This window comes from Symsagittifera roscoffensis, chromosome 2 (assembly GCF_963678635.1).
Source record: "Symsagittifera roscoffensis chromosome 2, txSymRosc1.1, whole genome shotgun sequence".
NCBI classification, from domain to species: domain Eukaryota; kingdom Metazoa; phylum Xenacoelomorpha; order Acoela; family Convolutidae; genus Symsagittifera; species Symsagittifera roscoffensis.
Window position 1 is genome coordinate 29,565,798 of NC_087063.1, and position 8,355 is coordinate 29,574,152.

At 37.9% G+C, this 8,355-nt stretch overlaps 1 protein-coding gene across 2 annotated transcripts in view; it reads right to left on the reverse strand.

Moving 5' to 3' along the window:
• The window catches only part of LOC134840086 (uncharacterized), a 29,094-nt gene extending 26,872 nt beyond the window's left edge, over window positions 1-2,222 (reverse strand). The window contains exons 1-2 of one of the 2 annotated variants that reach the window (XM_063855775.1): window positions 1,549-2,222; window positions 1,477-1,518 (exon numbers count right to left, since the gene is read on the reverse strand). The gene's annotated coding sequence lies outside the window, so the exon portion shown is untranslated. Of the gene's footprint in view, window positions 1-1,476 lie in introns of both variants that reach the window. The other variant, XM_063855773.1, reaches the window with a different exon arrangement.
• Between the last annotated feature and the right edge of the window lie 6,133 nt (window positions 2,223-8,355).

Sequence of the window (8,355 nt, forward strand, 5' to 3'; positions counted from 1 at the left end):
TGGCAAATTGTTCTCAAATTGAATTGAGGCATCATCCATAGTCTATTTACAGCTTTGCTAAACGCAAAATATATCACCTTGTATTTAAAACAGTGGGAGAAAAAGTTTTAAAAAAATCTCAAAAATAGTCATTTTAAAAAAAAGTTTGATCAATTTTTCTTTGTGCTAACACTACTCTAATGAGCTCAAAAGGCAGTGGAAGCATTCGAGGTTTCGCTCTTATACGCACAGTCTTGTACTTTTTGTAATGATTGCTATTTGTTCCAATCTACGAAGAAAGTGACGGAATGTTTGTGCTCAGGGTGATGTTTTTTCTCCAGACTAATTTCGGCTTATTAATTTTCAATTTTTTTACCGAATTTTTTTTATCCCATCTAAAATTTATTGTTTTTTGGGCTCAAATTTAGTAGGAATTTTTACCTTGAAATTTTTTGCATTGTTATGGGTATTTGCCAATTCAGCCAAATTGGGATAATTACCGCGCGATATATTTCGGAGATTTCATCCGTCTTAAAAATCATTCCGAAATAAATTGACGCATTCAATTCAGACTACTTAATACTTTGCTATATTTTATGGCAAAACTTGCTCCTTAGTACTTTACATAGCGCGTTGGGCTTGGTTATCGAAAAAAAACTCGACGAAAAAAAGTTAATTTTTTGTTTTTTGAAAATTTTAAAAATTTTTTCTTTTAGGCAGTCGGAAAATTGAGTGCTTCTCCCTGATACGAGCATTCTTGTTATTTCTGCAGCTGATCGTGGGAATTGTATTACATTTTATTGAGTCTATATGCAACCGAATGAAACAGGTGAGTCACAACCGAGTGAATCACGAAAGCGAAAAACACGCATGAACAAAAAACCTCTTCTGTGTCTTAACCCTTATCCGCGCGAAAGAGCAGATACTTGTTTTTTTTTCTCAAATTAATGAAGATGTTCAAATGTGACCTCGTTTTTTTCGCTTTCGTTTTCTGAATTTACCAAAGTTGAAGCTTCAATTTCATTGATCAACGAGTTATCGAGTTTCACGGCTTCCTGATTAAGTGGGATACAGACGTTTTCTGAATCTCACAGAGCTCCAACCTTATTTCCGGCACTGTGCATAAAAAACTGGCGGAAAAACATTTTTAAGAGGAGACCCGTCTATGCGAGCTACGAGTATTGTTTGACTTACTTGGTAACCCGATAAGTCATGATACAAAATGACTTTTGTGTCAAATGGCTAGCTTTTGTGAATTCTGTGTTTTCTGTGTGAATTTCTGTGTGAATACGGGCACTGGATAAAATTGGTTATTATTTTAGGCCAAAAATTAATTCTTCGTGTGTTTTGGCACACTGAAGTGCCGTTGAAAAATTTAGAATTAGAATAGAAAAAACATCAGCCAAATTCAGATGCACTAAAAACATTTGGTTTCATTAATTGCAATCCAGTTAAAAAGGCAACTTCCAAAACACATTGAAAAAGTGGTCAACAAACCTGATGTTGTCAAAAGTATGATAGGTTAAGTCCACAATGAGAAATGGGCGCTATAATAAACTGTGCCAGCGGAACAAAGGAGGTTTCAATGTCTGGAACAGGAAACGCACAAATGTCCAGTGGTAGCTTTATGCGAAGTGAATGTGTTTGGAGGGAAGTAAGGCGGAAAGCAGGGGATCCTTTCATCTTTTCCCTTCAATGCAGCCAATTTTGTTACCTGTTGGTATGATTGACCATCTTCGTCGGTATGGTAAATTTGCCAACTGAGGAGCCAAAAAAGAGCACTGGTTAACTGGACCAGCAAGACGAAAGTATAAAAGAAAAAAATGATAACAAAACGACAGGCCAGTAACTTCAACAGTGCATATTTTACTACCGTGATTATCCAACAAAAGAGCCAAAGTTTGCGCTACTTAATAATTTTTAACCAAAGGCCAAATAATGCTGTAGGTAAAAAAGGAAGCGGAAAAAAACAGAATCACACGAAAAAGTTAGTTGCCTTTTCTTTGATAAGCCTCAAGTTGCCCATTTAGATGGCAACGTATGTAGCAAAGGGCCTACTTGTTACCATTATTACACTATTACGTAACAACTCTTTTTACTTAACCTAGCCCAGTTTCCGCAGATGGAAAAAGAAAAGAATTGGCAGAAATATGAAATGGGGATAAGGGACCCAAATGGAACAAGGTGAAAAAGTAAAATATACAAAAAATAGAGATACTAAGAGAGATAGAAAGAAATTGAAAAATAAATGCTGGCAAAAGAGAGAGCGCTCATCGCTGGCTCCTAATTTTCTCCATTTTCAATCTCTTTTTATCTCTTCTGTGCCCGCGTGCCCGCCTATCTTCAAATAAAGTTACAAAAAGGCAAACTCTTAAAATCACCCAGCTCAACAAGCCGACAAAATTTTTCGGAAACATTTTGGGGAGAAAGTTGGGGATTTTTTTGATGCTAAGCAACTGATGCCAAAGGCTCATGTTGATTTTTTTTGGATTCGGTGTTCAGTTTTTTGCAATATCACTACAATTCAATAGTAGCATTGGTAATTATTACTGTTGAAAATTTCAGCGAAATTACTTCAAAAAAAATTTATTTGACCGTATTATTATAATCTTTTCATTGTTTCATTTTGATTTTCGGAATTCATTTTTTTTCTTTTAATTGCTCTTAGCGTGAATATTTTAACAATCTTTTCGTACCCTTCTCATAATCTTTTCACAAACGAAAAAAATTAGTGGAGTAAAATATATTCGGCTCCTAAACTCCTCTGCCTATTGATTATGGCATTGTCCTTTCTCTGTTATTGACGTCATACCAGCCGGAGTTATTTGTTGGTTTCTAAATCTAGAAATAGACATAGGGGCAACGGATAGGAGGAGTTGTTATTATGTGGTTAAAAGTGGGCCACAAGAGAGAGAGAGAGAGAGAGAGAGAGAGAGAGAGAGAGAGAGAGAAGGGGGGCTGGGGGTATGGGGGTTGACAGACGAAGAAGAGACGGGAAAGGATAGAGGGGAAGAGATGACAGGCTCGGAGACATGGCCGAGGGGCTAAAATTACCCGCTAAAACTCCGCGTTCCCTAACCTCATCATCTATCTCGCCAGAATGAAATTTGATTAACGTCCAGCTCCTTGCAATACTATTGTCGACTAAACATGAATGAAATCCTAAATGAACTAAATGTTGAAAATTTTGAACAAGTAACGAGAAACGTAAGTAAAAAATAAAAGTTTTTTTCTCTGAGGTCTGAAAAGCCGATTCAGCTGAAAAAACAGCGTTAACTAATTAAAACGACTAGGACAAAAAGTTTCACTCCTATTCTCGGTAAAAACAAACACAATTGTCAGTAGTTCATTTACAAAACCGAACACCGCTATAAATCATGTTAATAGCATTAATTTTCTCGTATAAACTTGAATGTTAAAACGGCGCAAGCTAGCCAAAACGAACAAAAATCTTCCTTGAAAACAACTTGCTTTTTTTGACGGGCGTGCTTACACACGCCTGAAGAGAATTAAAAGATTTTTTTTTGAAAGTTGGTCCAATAAGGCCAGCTTTGTCTATTGACCTTATTAAAGCCAAAATTTAGGGTGCCCGAAACAACGCCAAAGCGGTCTGAACAGTCTGTTCTGTATATACAAAAGGCTATAAACCTCTTGTAAACTTTGATTTCGGTTCAACAAAATAGCACGCTTGCCTTATCTACCTGTGCGTTGCAATATCTTCCACCCCTAAAAACGGAAGAACGGTCGGACCAGTCAGTTCACTCGATGCGGTTTCAATGTCTGCGGATGGATCGCATCCGTTTTTTTTCCGCAGCGCAATTTGATTATACGGATGAATGGGGTGTGCTCACGCAGGATGTTTGGCTCAACAGCCCAAAGAAAGTCTCCAGTTTCGAACGAAGTCCGAGTTGTTCTGTCATTTTGTTCTCTTTCTGAGGAAAGGTAAGTGTTTGCTCAACCAGGGCAATCAATTGACCTTAGCGTACAATTGTGCTCAAATGTAACGCTTCCCATGGTCAAAGTTTTCTTCAAAACACAGCGACGGGAAGAAGCTGGCTATATGTTGAGTAAAAATTATTGGGTTTGGAAAACTCCTCCTCTAAGTCATGGGAGCTTGAGCTAACAGCTCATTCAGGCAAGGTACGGTTCCTTAAACCTCGCCAGTTACTCTCCTGCTGCCTAGATTATCAAGTAGTACTAGCTTGATACTTCTCACTAAAAGCTCCTGAACCCCAACGTAGTTTTTCATCGGCGAAAACTGCAGGAGAAGGTTTTTGACAAACATCAAGAAGCATTAAGTTCTTTCTGAGCAACCACAAATGTTTCACCGTTAAATCAAAAATAGAAGGTTAAATGGTTTGGATTTTTGCGGAAATAATGTCAAACTTTTGCTTTCAACATTACATCATATTCAACATTACTTCAGAACATTGAAAATCAAATTTATTGTCCTACGCATCTAGTAATCGGCCTGATGAAAAGTGAACAAGCAAGTATCACAAGATCAACCAGTTTGTTTTATACAGTTGAATCTGTACCTAATGCCGAAACGAGTTTCTTTAGTTTACTTCGGCAAAACTGTGGTAACAAAAATGGATAGTTTTAATTATTCACAAAAAACTTCACAGTCGAAGTTTTTGATATCTCTTGTCACCGGTTTGAAAACCCAACTAATTGTTCTCAGTACACTCGAGAAATTAGCCCAGCTGCATAACCAGCGGCTACGCAAATTTTTTTTGTACTGGTATCAGTTGGGTTATCATCAGTAAGTATGTGCTACTACTAATATTCTATGGTAGTAGGCTCATTATTCTCACCAGTAGGATTGCCATCAAGGAAGGGTAGTTTGCAAACTTGTAAGTCCTGCATGAAGAAAAGAAAGGGCACAAAACATGTCTAGCGAGCTATCACAGATAATCTGAATCTCTATTTAATCGAAAAGCTCGGTAAAATAACAACGGGGTCTCGTCAGAGTGCCTGAGAATTGAGGAGCTGACTACAACTCAAAGAAGTGCTGTTTCAACTCCTCTAAACTACAACTCAAAGAAGTGCTTTTTCAACTCCATCTTCTAAATTGTGACTATGGATTTGCCAAAAGTCTTTTGATAACACGCGGGCAAGCTTGATATGTGTAGCCACTAATCTAATTGTTTCAAAAAACGAGGATACAAATCTGAGAACAATCTGCTAGGTTCAGGATTTATCTAAAAGTCGTTGAACAACATTACTGACTATTAAGACTTCGACGTTTTATCTATGTTTCCGTTTTAGACCGAAATCAAACTGGTTTTTGTCCAGTTTTTTCCCAATGGTTTAAACTCTGCCATTGAAGAGTTTAAAACAACTATATGGCAAATAAAATTTATACTTCAAAATTTGGTACAATTCATCTGTAACTATCGTGAAAAGTTTCGAATTCTAAAATTTATGAATTTAACAACATTAATAGATTCGTTTGCGAGTATTTCTCTGGATTTTAAGAAACTTCATGCTTTCATACGCATTGCAGAGGTCTTTTTTTAAACAAAATCTTGAAAAAAAAAACGTCATTTTTTTGAACTTTGTTAAATTGAGTCGAGCTACCGTGAGAATCAAGTGAATACCAAACCAATCGAGTCGCTTAACAAACAAAGCAGACACAAATAAGCGTGTAGAAGCGCTGCTACAAAAGACTAGGGCATTAGTTTCTTTTCGGATCAGAAAGACGTTGTTCTTTGCACAGAAAACAGTTGGGAAACTTCAATTTTTAGGCCTGTCGATTAGATTAACATTTCTGGCAAACAACTTAGTAGCTTCTCCCAGATTGGATTTTAACGTGGCACATTTAGAGTCATGCGATTTTAATCTTCAATAGTCCTGTGGTGCAGCACATACTGCATGTGCAGTAATCATGTTAATCTCGCTGCACACTAATCTTGGGACGCCTATCGATATCTGTAATTATATATTGTTACTAAACTTAAGTCAAGGTCATTAATTGTTGATCACTGAATAGACTTAAATTTTACGTTAGCTCTGCGTACGATGGTACGACAAAATGAGCTGGTTCTTGGAACCGTCTATTGATTGAGAAAACAAAATTTTGGTTTAAAAATAACTCTTGAAACTATTTCATTTTCACTATAGCTTACAGCATTACATCACCTTACCACATGGCGCAGCCAGCAGGATTCATGGCACAGGATACCCGAACGGACACGGGTATTCCAGTGTTCTGGACATCAGCTAGTTCGGATCCACCGTGGAATTTTAAAATTTGGTTGGACCAATTTATATTAGCGGTGACGGTGAAAGAGAAAATGTGAATCCTGAGAAGAACCAAAAGAAGTTATTGATGAGCCAATGCCTCGCTCAGAAACTCCGGAAGCAACCGAAGATGCACAGACAGTAACGGACCGGGAGCGAGAGATAGACTCATTTTCAATATAGCTTACAGCATTACATCACCTTACCACATGGCGCAGCCAGCAGGATTCATGGCACAGGATAACCGAACGGACACGGGTATTCCAGTGTTCTGGACATCAGCTAGTTCGGATCCAACGTGGAATTTTAAAATTTGGTTGGACCAATTTATGTTAGCAGTGACGGTGAAAGAGAAAATGTGAATCCTGAGAAGAACCAAAAGAAGTTATTGATGAGCCAATGCCTCGCTCAGAAACTCCGGAAGCAACCGAAGATGCACAGACAGTAACGGACCGGGAGCGAGAGATAGACTGAGAAGAGACAAAGGAATACTCGAAAACCAAGAAAGAAAGGAATGCGGACGCAAAGTCGGATATAATGAGTTTTACAATGAAGTCCAAAAACAACTTACGTCTCGTTTTTTTTCCTGGCGCTAGGCACAGAAGTGAGAAACAAATTCGCGCAGAAAAATCCACATATTGAAATATCAAAACTGGAGTTCAATGACATGGTGAGATTGGCTAAGGTATCATTTGAAAAAACGAAAAACATCACGTATGAGCGATATAGATTTTTCACCAGAGCACAAGAATCCGGAGAGCCCCTGGAGTCTTTTCATGCGGCACTAACTGCACAAGCAGCCACGGCCGAATCGGGTGGATTGGAAGAAGAACTGGTCCGTGACCTATTCATATCCCGAATGAAAAATACTGCATTGCAAGATATCTTGACATTCGAAACGTTCGCAACAGATGAAGTACTCAAACGAGCTATCAAATATGAACAAAGCAAGCAAACAACACAAACGTTCCAAAAATTTGCATTAGGAAGCTCAAGTGGAGGCCAGTTCCCTCGGTCTAAAATCAAATTAAAACAAGAGCCAATAATGGCAGTGGGGAATAAAAATCAGAACTACAGGAGATCGAATAGGGATCATTTCAAAAAGAAATGGAATGATAATAAAAACACGAAAACCAGAACTGATAAAAAACCATGTACCAGATGTGGTAAAACATTCGGCGAAGGACATTTGAAAAGTTGTTCAGCTATGGGGATAACATGCGAAAGCTGCAATAAGCAAAACCACTTTGCAAAAATGTGTCGCTCGAATCAAGTGAAGGAGATTACGGAATAAAACTCTAGTACAGAAAAAGAATGTAATTTAGTTCACAGTTTTGATTCCTGCGATGAGTTTAAAGTTATGGTGGTCGAACCAAGTCTAAACAAAACACCGGAAAAAAAATTGGGAAAATTGCATCAAAAGTAAACGACAACAGTGAGATCAAAGATACGAAAGATGTTCGAAAAATTGACATTCGGAGAGACCCAAAGTCGCACCAAATAAAAGCGTTAAAGGCGCTAGTAAGAATAAACAGGCAAACTATAAACACGACCATAGATACTAAAATTCAGTATCGTTTCTAAACTGGACAACGGCAAAACAGTTACTGGAGGGAGCTCCAGAGATCAAATTCATCCCAGCTGAAGAATTGAACCTGACGACGCAGTTTGTTGATTACAACAAACAACCAATTCAAATACTAGGAGCATTATGTACTAGTATCCACTCAGCGGGGTGGGAAGGGCGAGAGACATCGTTGTTAATTACAGAACGCCGAACAAGATGTATTTTGGGTCTGGATTCATAAGGAAAATTGGGAATCCATACTTCACAAAAATCAGCACCTTCAAAAAGATCCAGGTTTGACGTGCTACTGTGCGAGCAGTCGGAAGGTATGAAACAACAATTTTACAAAAAATTCCCGGCTCTATTTGATCGAGAGGGGGAATCAAAAAATCACGTGGCTTACACAAAATTCAAATACCCACTTTGCCCAATACAAAAAAAGGTAGGATGATTCCTATATATATACAAGAAAAAGTGCAAGCAGATTTATGAAAAGTGTTATCAGAGGGTCATATAACAAAAATTGACAAAAGCACCAAGCGACTGTTTCATTGCTCCAATAG